This window comes from Cryptomeria japonica, chromosome 1 (assembly GCF_030272615.1).
Source record: "Cryptomeria japonica chromosome 1, Sugi_1.0, whole genome shotgun sequence".
Lineage (NCBI taxonomy): Eukaryota > Viridiplantae > Streptophyta > Pinopsida > Cupressales > Cupressaceae > Cryptomeria > Cryptomeria japonica.
In genome coordinates this window covers 103,631,636-103,644,892 of record NC_081405.1, presented here as the reverse complement: position 1 = coordinate 103,644,892, position 13,257 = coordinate 103,631,636, and positions in this window count along the sequence as shown.

Genomic DNA, 13,257 nt, shown 5'->3' with positions numbered 1-13,257 from the left:
TTCTTCAACTGTGGAAACCCTCAACATACTCATCTCATCCTGAATGTTAAATTCAAGTCCATTTATGTACCTCACCACCTTTTCCCTATCCATCTCTATATGTCCAAATCTAATCATCACCTTGTAGGATTCCTCAATATAATCTTTCATAGTCATGTTTCTCTGTTTTAGGTTCTACAACTTCTTGAACAATTCTAACTCATAGTCTCCCAGTATGAACTTGGCCTTCAATCTTGCAACCATCTATCTCCACCGAGTGATCTTCATTTCTCCATTCTCCACTGTCTCTCTGTAATTCTTTCCACCATAAGGCAGCATGCTCTTTCAACTAATTTTGTGCCAACCAGACTCCCTACGGGTCCTTGACATCCTCTTACTCAAAGTAATCCTCCAACTCTCTGATCCAATCAATCAGATCTGTTAGGAATCAAAAGGACAACTGAGAGGGGGGGTGAATCAGTTGTCAATAAATTACAACCCAAAACTAATTAATCCAACTTAAAACTTAGTGCTAGTAAAACAAACTTAATGTTGGTAAAATAGATTAACAGTTATAGCAGTACCGATATAACTTAATGCATGAAATAGAAAGGAAAACAACATCCACAACAGATAAGACAGAGATTTTGATGTGGAAACCCTATAAGGGGAAAAACCACAGTGGGAAACCTTACCCATAATCAAATTATACTACTGTAGATAGTAAGTGTATACAATAATGGGATCTGCACATGCAAAAAGGCCAACCGCCTAGAGCTCACTGCTCAATCACAAAATAGGAGTCACACTGACTACAATTGGATGGTTAAATCCAATAGATAGTGTACTGCTTCAGAATAGCATCTACAATGTCGGATTCAGTACCGGTTTAAGCTCTGACCATGAGTTCCAAACACCTTCATAACCTTTCCTTCAACCTCTAAAATCTGTGTGATTCGCACAAGGATCTTCTTATACAATGATCTTCAATATTCGCACACACTTATAATAATCTTCAATAAGATCTTACAATTATTTATACAAAACCTAAGACCTAATGATTAGGTCGACTCCCTAAAGATATTACATTTACAAAATAAGTCTTGATGTGATACAATATGTCGACTCAATACATTTACATATTATTCAATCAATAAGCTATTTCCAAAACGTGTCGTGCTGTTCTGAAACATGATATCTTGTACCGGTCCATAACCTAGACCTATCTGTCAGTTAAGGCAAATATGTGAACCCGATTAGACCAATTAGCAAAACACCAAATCCAAACATCCAATCCATGTCTTCGACATAACCAAATGATCTCCAGATGATAACAAGTCATCATCACTATTGGTGAACTATATATCCTGGCGATGAACCATATATGTGCCAGTTCAACAATAAACCAATATAACCAGAGTGCCAAATCAACAATGTAGACCTCAAGAAAGATAAGTGTTGACATCAATGAAAAAACCAATGCAACACATGATGAAGTCATCCATAATACCAACAATCTCCCCCTTTGGCATTGATGGCAACACTAGATGGAAAAACATCTAAGTGCCAAAAATAGAATGCCAAAAACCAACAAACCAACAATCTCCCAAAATAGATCAATACAAAGTTTTGTACCAAAAATAGAAACCAAATCCAAAATGCATCTCTCCAAGTACAATGTTTTTCCATAGATATATCTCCCCCTTTGACATCAAATGCCAAAGTAGTCAAGAATCAAAGTCAGAACATAAAATATAGCTAACTACTCCCCCTGAGAAGTAGCTCTCCTTCATCAAAGCCGGAAAAATATTTTTTTGTTAGTCCCTATCGGTTTGATGTCAATCTTCATCATTCAAGTCTCTACCGGTGGGGAAATTACCCCAAGTTGTTCTCTGAGATATTAAAATGTTTCCTTAGGCAAAGGCTTTGTAAAGATATCTACAATTTTCTCTTTAGTATTCACATAAACCAATCTCACTTCATTTGCTTCAACATTATCGTTCATAAAGTTGTACTTAATAGAAACATGCTTTGTTTTAGAGTGAAATACTGGATTCTTTGATATATCAATCGGTACTGAGTTATCACAGTAAATAATTACCAGTTCTTTGCATTTTACCTTTATATCCTTTAACATTTGATTGATCCATAATACCTGAGTGCAATTAGTTGTTGTTGCAACCTATTCTGCTTTTGATGTAGATATTGATGTACAAGTCTGCTTCTTGCTGATCCATGAAATTAATCTTCTGCCAAGAAAGAATGCACCGATAGTGGTACTCTTTCTATCATCCACATCACCTGCCCAATTAGCATTTGTATATGCACATAATTCAAAATTTTCATCCTTAGGATACCATAAACCAAGATTTGTTGTGCCTTGTAGATACTGGAAAATCCTTTTTGCTGCACTTTCATGATTTTCTTTAGGATTTCTTTGAAATCTTGATACAATACACATTGCATTCATTATATCAGGTTTGGTTTGTGTCAAATTTAGTAATCCTCCAATCATAGATTTGTACCTTGTCGGATTAATAGGAGTTGAATCATCCTTTAATGTCAATTTATCAGTTGTAGTCATAGGAGTGCTTACTGGTTTGGAATTTTCCATACCAAATTTCTTCAAAAGTTCCTTCAAGTATTTTGTTTGACATATGAATATACCTTTATCTGTTTGTGAAATCTAAAAACCTAGAAAAAAATTTATCTCTCCAATCATAGACATTTCAAACTCTTCCTGCATCTTGTTAGCAAAGTCTTTACATAACTCTTCTTCACCTCCAAAAATGATATCATCCACAAATAATTCAATAACCAAAATGTCATTATTGGTAATTTTGTAATACAAATTACTTTCAACATTACCTTTAGTATAACCAAGCTTTAAAAGATATTTATCCAGTCTAGCATACCAAGCTCTGGGAGCTTCCTTCAATCCATATAAAGCTTTCCTTAACCTACAAACCATATCCTTAACATTTGTTAATGAAAATCCATCAGGTTGTTCAATGTAAACTTCTTCTTCAAGATCTCCATTCAAAAATGCACATTTTACATCCATCTGATAAACTTTATAGTTCTTGTGAGCTGCAAATGCAAGAAATAGTCTAACTGCTTCAATTCTGGCTACTGGTGCAAAAGTTTCGTTATAATCAATTCCTTCTTTCTAAGAATAACCTTTACAAACTAATCTTGCTTTGTTTCTGATTACTTCACCATCCTCATTAAGTTAATTTCTAAATACCCATTTAGTTCCAATTACATTTTTGTCTTTAGGCCGAGGAACTAATGTCCAAGTATTATTCTTTTCAATTTGTTCTAATTCATCTTCCATTGCTTTTATCCAATGTCAACAACTGATGTTGGTTCAACTTGAGAAATTAAACATACCTCTTCATTTGCCAATCCTCTTCTTGTCATAACACCTTGATTTTTATTTCCAATTATCTGATTTTCTGAATGATTCAATCTTACATACCTGGGTTTATTCTGATTTACATTTACATGTTGTTGTTCTTCAGTCACAGTTGAGTTCTCTGATGATGCCGGTGGGACTGGTTCTTCATTTTGTTCCGGTTTATTTATAATCATTTCTACTGCTGGTTCAGAATCTCCTAAACTTGAATCTCCTCTAAAGTGTTCATCTATCTTCACATTAGTACTTTCAATGATTTTTTGCAATCTTTTATTATAACATCTATATGTCTTGCTTCTAGTTGAGTAACCAATAAATATTCCTTCATCACTTCTAGAATAAAATTTGCCAATAGACTCATCTCTCCTAATATAGCATTTGCTTCCAAATATTCTGAAGTATTTAAGAGTAGGAGTATGAACAAACCATAGTTCATAAGTGGTCTTATCGGTTTCACCTTTGATGTGAACTCTGTTGAAAGTATAAACCGATGTATTCACTGCTTCTCTCCAGTACACATGAGGTAGATCTTCTTCCATCATCATGGTTCTTGCTGCATCTAGTATAGTTTTGTTCTTCCTTTCCACAACTCCATTCTGCTGAGGTGTCTGGGGTGTTGATAGTTGTCTTTTGATTCCATTCTCCTCACAGAATGCAATAAATTCCCTAGATGTAAATTCTCCTCCTTGATCAAATCTCAAGCATTTGATTTTCTTGCCGATTTCATTCTCTACCATTGCCTTGTATATCTTGAATCTTCCAAAAGCTTTTGGTTTCTCCCTGAGAAAAGTAACCCAACACATTCTAGAATAATCATCAATTATTAGCATAAAGTATCTATCACCTTGAAGACTCCTTGTTCTTGTTGGACCACATAAGTCAGTATGGATTAAGTAAATAATATTATTGGATTTCTCATAAATGCTCTTAATTGCCATTCTAACTTGCTTTCCCATCTGACATTCCTTACATACCAGATTATGAGGTTTCACAATCTTAGGTAAATCCCTTACTGCCTTAGTTGAACTGATCTTTACAATGCAATCAAAATTCACATGACAAAGTCTTTTATGTCATAACCAACTTTCATCAATATGAGCAATCAAACATGTCTTATCACTGGTATTTAAATGAAAGATATTGCCTTTAGTTTGATTGCTGGTTGCAATCTCCAATCTAGTTATGTTCATGCTTTTGCATTTTCCATTCTTGAATTGTAACTAAAATCCTTTTTCCACTAACTGGCCAACACTCAAAATATTATGCTTTAAACCTTCAACATAATAAACATTGTCAGTATTGTCCTTACCATCCAAAGATATAGTGCCTCTTCCTTTGATTAAACAAGCTTTGTCATCTTCAAATCTCACTAGACCTCCATGACATTCCCAGAATGATAAGAATTTGCTTTTATCACCAGTCATATGATGTGAGCAACCAATATCAATGATCCATTCATCCTTTTCTTCAATTTTGCTGCCAATTCCTGCTCTACCGGTTTGACAATAGGTGGCGGTTGATCTTCTTTTATTACAAAAAATGCCCATCCACTATATGTTGGATCTTCATCTGAATCATTTGTAACACCTTCATCTGCATAGTAACATGACTTGTCTCTATTTTTCTTAAATTTGTATCTCCGATATTCAAGGTTAGGTTTATATGTTCTCTTAGCTTCATCTCGTAGTCTTGCATGTCTATAAGGACACCTAGACACCATATGACCCTACTTTATTGCAATTAAAACATTTGAAATGTGCTTTACCTTCATACTTACTTCCTACTCGACTTTAAGCATCATCCTTGTAAATAGTGCTTCAAGTTCTTCAAGTTCTTCATTTTCTCTCCTGATATCTTCAAGTTCTTTTGCATAAAGTGCTTTCCAATCAGATTTTTCAGATGATGATGATGATGATGTTGATGCTTTGAAAGCTATATCAGTTTTGACTGTAGCAATAGGACCAAATTCTTCAAGTTCAAATGTTGAAAGTTTTCCAACCAATGTATCTCTAGAAACTGATGTATTGGGAATGTGAGAGAGAAATTTGATGTTCATAGCAAAACATAGTTAGTTCTTTGGAGGAGAAATATGATGCGTTATCTGCAACAATCTTTTGAGGAACCCCAAAACGGACCAGAATGCAATCCTTGAGAAAGTTACACACGACCTTTGAATTCGCCTTTTTCATGGGAATAGCCTCCACCCACTTGGTAAAATAATCAGTTGTTGTCAAAATGTACATATGGCCAGCATTGGAATGAGGATTTATTGGCCCAATGAATCAATACCCCACTGTTTGAAGGGTTCATCTATTACTACAGGCCTTAAAGGCAGAGCGGCTAAATGTGGTTTCCCGGAAAAGAGTTGGCACTTTTCACATCCCTTAACATAAACATATGCATCCCAAAACATACCAGGCCAATAAAAGCAATTTCTTAGAATCTTAAAGGCAGTCACAGAAGATGAGAAATTCCCACCGCAGGCTTCATGATGATAAACTTCAGAAGCTTTTGTTGTTGAGGCTTATCCACGCACCTTAAATAAGTACCATCTAAACCTTTTTAATACATAACATCTTGCCAAATAACATATTTAGCCTCTTTTAACTTGAGATTCCTTTGCTCCTTGGCTGACAAATGACTTGGACAGCTGTCGTAAGTCAAATAGTAGGCTACATCAGAAAACCATGTATCTTGCAACCCGATAAATAGGGTCAATGGTAACTCTTTTTATGTTTCCATCTTATTTTCTGCTATTAATTTACATAAGCCTTGTCCTTTAACCATCTTTGTAGGGCGAATGTCTAGATCATATTCCTGAATTTTTGTCACCCATGTTGCTCTTTTATTGAGTCCAACTTCTTGCTGAGTTAAAATGCTTTTCACTGCAGAATCTGGAACAAAAACCACATAATGAGAGTGCAAAATGTAGTACTGAAATTGTTTCATAGTTTTAACCATAGCAAAGGCTTGTTTCTCTGATAGCGAATACCTAAGCTCATGCTTCTTGAGAGGAACACTCATGAATGTTATAGGTGCTTCAATCCTAGATTCATCTACTTGTAACAGTATTCCCAACATCGTATGCTCTTAGGCATAACAGTATATAATGAAATCCTTTTTGAAATCCAGGTTGATGAGATTTGGTGCATTAGCAACTGAACTCTTGATTCTTTCAAAAGCTTCTTTGGCTTCTTCAGTCCATTTGAAAGGATGCCTTTCACTCAACAAGCTGATGATATGCTTGGTAGTTTCTACAAATTCAGGTACAAACCGTCTTAGGAAATTCACCTGGCCAAAGAAAGACCTTACTCCAGTCCGGTTTGAAGGTAAACTAAGGTGTTGAATTACATTGACTCTCTCAGGATCAATCTTGACACCTTGTTTTGAAATGATATGCCCCAACAATTTGCCCTCAGTTACACAGAAAACTGACTTTTTGGGTTTAAGGAGATTCCATGCTCTCGATAATGTTGCAGAACTGCCCTCAGATCTTTAAGATGATTCTTCCTCTCTTTAGAAAACATTGTCAAGTTGTCTAGGTAAACAACAATAATTCTGTCATGAAAATCCCTAAAATAAGAATCCATGGCCCTTTGAAAAGTTGCTTCAACATTTATCAAACCAACTGGTATACGATTATATGCCAATGTTCCCCATGGAGTGATGAATGTTGTCTTGTGTTGCTCATTCTCTGTGACACTAATTTGATTGTAAACATAAAAACCATCTAACATTGACATCATTTCCGACCCAGATATTGTCTGCAAAATATGATCCATATTGGGTAAAGCATAGTTATCCTTAAGACTTGCCTGATTCAGATTGCGAAAATCTACACAAATCCGAATTTCCCCATTCTTCTTCCTCACAGGCACAATATTGACTACCCAAGTAGAGTGGTGAATTGGATATATAATTCTGGCTTTAAGCATTTTATCTACCTCTTTAAAAATTGCGTCTGCCATCATGGGATTGAAATTTCTCAATTTTTGTCTGAAAGGAGAAACACCAGGCTTCAACAGAATTTGATGTTGAAAATGCCCATTCCTAAACTCCTTCAAATCCTCATAGGACCAAGCGAATACATCAATGTATTATTCAATAGCCCACTAAGTATTTGTTTTTCCTCAGAAGAGCAACATTTGCCAATTGTTACCATTTTAGGATTAGATTCATCACCAAGATTAATCTTTTCACAACTTTCTTTCCTGCCATCCTCAGGAGATTTCTTGCCTATGTACACATCATTTCGAGTGAAAAACCTCTCTAGAGTCACTAGCCCTTTTGGAATTTTGTTCCCTTTAAGCTAAATGAAATTCTTTTCAGAATCGATACCTAGATCCGAACTAAATTCCTTGCAACTATCTTCAGAACCTTCAAAATATGATTGGGAAAAAGAACGAACGCACTCCAAAAAGATTTTGATCTGAGTATCTGTATCAAATACTTGCCAATGGTTTACATTATCAGGGACACTAGGCCTATAAATCATTTCAATCCTGTAAGAATTATCCTTAAAGTCTGGATGTGGTAACATAAGAGAAGCTGAAATGGCCAATGAATCTGCCCTAGTGTTTTGATCTCCTGGTATAGCTTCAATTCAGAAAGCATCAAAAAACTCTATCTCATCCCAAACCTTGTTTTTGTAATGTTTCAATCTATCATTCTTAACTGAATATACATTTCTTACTTGTCTGACAATCAGCTCCACATCCCCTTTAACCTTGAGTAGTTTAATACCCTTACACTTGGCTTCATTTAATCCTAATAGTAATGCCTCATACTCTGCAGTGTTATTAGTATTCTTGAAATCCAACTTGAAAGAAAAAGGAAAAATGTTACCATTAGGGGACAGCAAAACTACTCCTGCTCCAGAGCCAAAGTTAGTGCAACTTCCATCAAATTCCATCTACCACAATTTGCCATGGTCATCAACCGCTTCTTCAAATTCTTTTTTATCAGGTGCAAGGATGAGATAGTTTCCAAATTCACATTCTTGGAACAGAATCTGGGCTTTGGGATTATCAGAGGGAAAGACTATGTATTTATTTTTCGGTTCGGGTTCAAGTTTGATTTTCTGTTTCCCAAGTGGAATGATAGCTTCTGACCAGTCCATCTTAATTTCACCTCCAAGCTCTTTATAGAAAGTTCTACTTAAGAGCATCCCATAACTTGCAGGAATGTCAGCAACCAGAATAGTCAATTTTACCCTTTTATCAGGACATGTTGCTACCATTGCCTGAGCATCTTTTACCTGTCCAATAAGAGGGACATGCTTCCCATCCATTGAATAACATCTCCCAAATGTATTAGTGAGTGTTAAACCTAAAGACCTAGCAACAGATGAAGGCATTATGTTATTTGATGCTCCTGAATCTATTATACAATTGCTAAGCTTCTGACCATTCAGGAGAAGGGATATGTAAAAAGGTTCAGGTTTCAAAACCTCAATGTCAAGCCTATCTTCAACATTGTGAAAAGCACAGGGATTAACCAATCGATAGAAGGGCACGGAACAAACGTAGGTTTCTCAGTAGTAAACAAATCACTATCACCCACACATTTATGCACTGAGGACTCTGAAGAAGAATCTCCTTTCACATACTTGACCAGTTTGTCTAGTTCCTTCGGGTTCAGTTTCAAATATTCAGCAGTAGAAAGTTGAACAGTTGAAGCTTTACAAAATTCAGTTATATCAAAGGAGGAGAAAGAAGAAGAATTATTTTTACTTTCAAGATTTCTTTGTAAAATCTTAACTTCGGGAGTCTTAGTATGAGAGGAAAAATCATTACTTGTAGGGTCTTTTCCTTTGAAATTAGCTCCAAAAGAGCTCACAAAAGGAGCAGGTTGAGAGGCACATTGATTTTGCACGTGCAGGATCTTCAAGGGTTTCTAAAATATTACCACCTCTTTCTGAATCTGACTCATATTCAAGGTAGAATGATCCAGAGTCGCCAGGTACCTCTTGAATTTTCTCTGCTTCAATGAACTCACCTAGTTCATCCTTTGCGTTTTTCATTTGAACATGTCTTATCATATCAGGACAAGAACCCCCATCATGATCTGTAGTGAGGTGAAAAGAGCACATAGCACCCTTATCAGGAGGGGCCTCTATTTGCAATCTTTGCGGGGCAGTAAGCAATTGCAAAGATCATCCATAATTATACTAGTTTGGTTGTTTTTTGCTTATACCTTGGTATGGTTGTGGGTAGGAAACTCCAAGTTTCGGTATCTACCTCTTCAAAGAAATCATGTCATTGACTAGCCTTTGAACAACTAGGTCAGTTGAAGAAGTGGAAGCTTGAGGTTGACCTTGAGGAATTTGCACATCCTTTCTCCATTTCCTGATTGTTATTAGGTCATCTTCGAGTTCTATAGCCTGATTTTGTGCAGTATCAAGATCGGCGGACCTACTTCTTCTGAGATGGAAACCAACATCGGGAGGCATAGAGTTTAAAAAGAAACATTGTTGATTGTCAGCAGTTGGTCTTTTAGCCTGAGGAATTTTATGGATAATCTTATTATACCCGGCTACATAGTCCCTCATTCGCTCATGAATTTATTTTTTCATTTGTGTAAGTTGAGCCAATAGTGAGTGCTCATCATCAACGCTCTTGAACTGTTTCTCAAAAGTAGTTTTCATTGTTTGTCAATCAGTTATAGATCTCACTTGCAGATGACTGAACCAATCTGTTGCCCCCTTGGTAAGGGTTTGAGCAAAAATCCGGACAGCCACATCCTCATGTTGTACTGCCAATATCCCAGTAGCTACATTAAAAGAATTCAAGTGTTCTTCATCCGCAACTTTTCCATCCCCATTAAACTTAGGTAAAACATCCCTTGCCCCTTTGGGAAGTGGATTATGGGCTCTGAGGGCAAGAGGTTTGACTGCGGCACCCCATGGTTGGGCCATAATGAAAATAGGGTAAATAGTTACAAGGGGAGGGACTTGAACTCTAGTAAGCGTTAGTGCTTGCCAGTGGCTGGAAGAGAAGGTATAGAAGTGGTTCTGGTAGGAGAGGAAGGTCTACTTTTAGTGTTCCTCTTGGGAGTGAAATTTGTGGCAAATGATAACCCTTACAATTCTTCAAAATAACTATCAGTTACTCCCTCTCTCCTTTGTGATCTGGTATAAGGACGAGAATCCAGTGTTGTCATCCCTAGGGTTTCTAAGATCTTTAAACAATTCTTTCGACCACAACAATATTCTTGAGTTATGAAAATTCATCTCAGACAAAGCAAACCTATTGATATTGTTGATTATGAGTTCAATTCTAACATGCTGATAGCATGATGGTCTATTGAATGTTCGATGTCTCCCCAGCAGAGTCGCTAAAAATTTGTTAGTGAATGGATTTTTCCTTTCTTCAAATTAATTAATTTCACACTCTGTCGCCTTCTTTAAAAGACAAAGTTCAACTAAACAGTTGGGTAAGTGTAGCATATACTACTTCCCTCTGAATTTTTGATAGGTACAACTCCCTCCATTAGTTATTCAGGGAATAATCTAATTAATTTTGATTGGTATACTTTTGACCTGAAAGCACGTAAGGCTACCTACTTCATTCTTAGATGAGAGGCTAATAATTTATACATATTTCAAAGAAAAATTGCTCTTCAAAATGCTTCAACATGAGAAATGGAAATGATTGAAACAAAGTTCAAATCACCAGTTTAACAGTTCAGAAATACAAACAGATGAGAGAAATAAAATCTCTTTTCAAACACATATCTTTTAAAATCTCACAGGAAGAAGTCCCAGAATAATAATAATATTCTGCATTGGAAAGGCGATCACTGTCGTTTGATTATATCAATACATGCAAAGATATATCACTACACAGATTCAAAACTCAAAGGTTTTCCTTCTCCCAAAAACAACGTGATCTTGTATATATATATATATATTATGCAACAAAGACACAACAATACATGTATAAATCCTTTTCAATTTCAGATTTCTTAAGTCTGATAACTTCCTTCAACAAAACAGAACTTCTAAAACTAGAAAGAAAACTAAGTAAACTAACAAAATTCTAACCAAAATCTAACCCCTATTCCATCCATCTTAATCTAATTTATAGTCTTTAGAACAGAGAAGGTCTCCCTGAAAAACTCGACCTCCTCCGAATCAATTATGAAAACCAACAAAGTATATTTGGGACAAATGTCCCGAAGTCATTTGCATAAGCATGAAAAATGCATAAAAGCAGAGCCTTAATCAACGTGTTATGCTGCTTTCCCATCGTCATCTTCTCCTCTGCTTTCCTAGGCATCGTGGGTAGTTGCAAGTTCCTGGATTATTGATTGGTTTGGATTCTTCATAGCGTTGAGTTTTTCCTTTGTAGCTTCTTTGTTCCATCTGTGCTTCACCATCTTTTTGGTATGCTTCGGTAACTGATCGTTACCGACAAACGTCATGGACTCGATCCGGGTGACTTGTGTTATATCTTCAGGGGTGAAATTGCCTTTAGCTTTAATTTTCTCCATGTATAGCCTGAAAGCCTTTATCGCATCATGCGTGTTCAGCCCGCAAATCCCCAACTGCCAATCGTGATCCAGATTAACCACTTTGTTGTCATTAACTAAACTGCATTGGAGATCCTAAAGTTCATACACAAAAGTCTTGGCATCGGAAATCACAGATTTGAAGGTGAGTACCTGCCACATTATGGTCTTCTTTAATACGAAGAGTTGGCATTCATTTGTTACCAACTTGATTGAATTCTCTGTTAGGAATCTGGTAGCTCCATACTCTTCTATTTTAGTGAGCATAGGCAAGACATTCTCACATTTATGTTCCTCTTTCTCCCATGGCGAAATCTGGTTCTGAATTTCTACGATGAGGTTTTGTATCTCATCACATAACTTCCAGGAGCTTGTGATATATTTTTCTCCATCTTTAATTACTCCTTCGATCCATCTCTCCATAGCCTCTGCAATGCTTTTAGCTCATTGAACCTAACTCATTAGCTTTTTATTTTCTGGTGAAGTAGGATCAAAGTTCTCTGTAGCGTGGGATATGGGAAGCGCTCTGAAGCAACCGATGCTATCAATGAATTGACCGAGAATGTTTATATGCCATTTTAGCTCTCTCTTCTCCCGCCCATCTTTTTCCAACCTGGTCAGCATTTTCTTAGCCGATACCTGCAAGAAATGATTATCCGAATCCCTACTCATGTTTCCGAGCTCCACCTTGGTGATCTCAAAATCCTCTACACTGACCTCCTTATCTTCGTCCTTGGGCTTGTATGAGGCAATCTCGGCAACCCACTTTCTAGTTCCTTCATCATTATCCAGTCAAGCAGTTGTTTTGAGCCTTTTTGCCTTGGGGCCCTTCTCTATGTACTTAACTACCATGTCCTGAATTGGAATGGTCACGGGAATGAAACTCTGTTTTTTATTTACCGAAGTGGTCATCCACTTAGGAGTTGCACTTGAACTGGTTGTTCCCTCGATCACTTTAGAGGGTGGTGTCATGGCTACGGTACCCGCATGGGAATCCATGGTGTTAACAATATCACTGTCAAGATCTTCAACTTCAAATATCTGAGCATCAAGAATTTTATCCTTCGCCTCCGTATCCTTGGTTTGGTACATTCTTTTCTGCATAGCACTTCGTGATCTGGTATGTCGAGGAACAAGGAAGTCCAAAGCCGGATTAGGCTTGTGCTTAATGTGAGATGGCTTTTTATCCTTACCTGCATGAATAGGCATAGAAGCAAGATTAGAAAAACACTTTGGTGAATGCAAAGTGACCTCACTATTTCTTGCAGATTTAGACTTGGTGCCTAATTTCGTTGCTCTCTTCCTTCCAACCCATTTTGTGGTTCTCTCCAAAACCCTTTTTGTTTTTA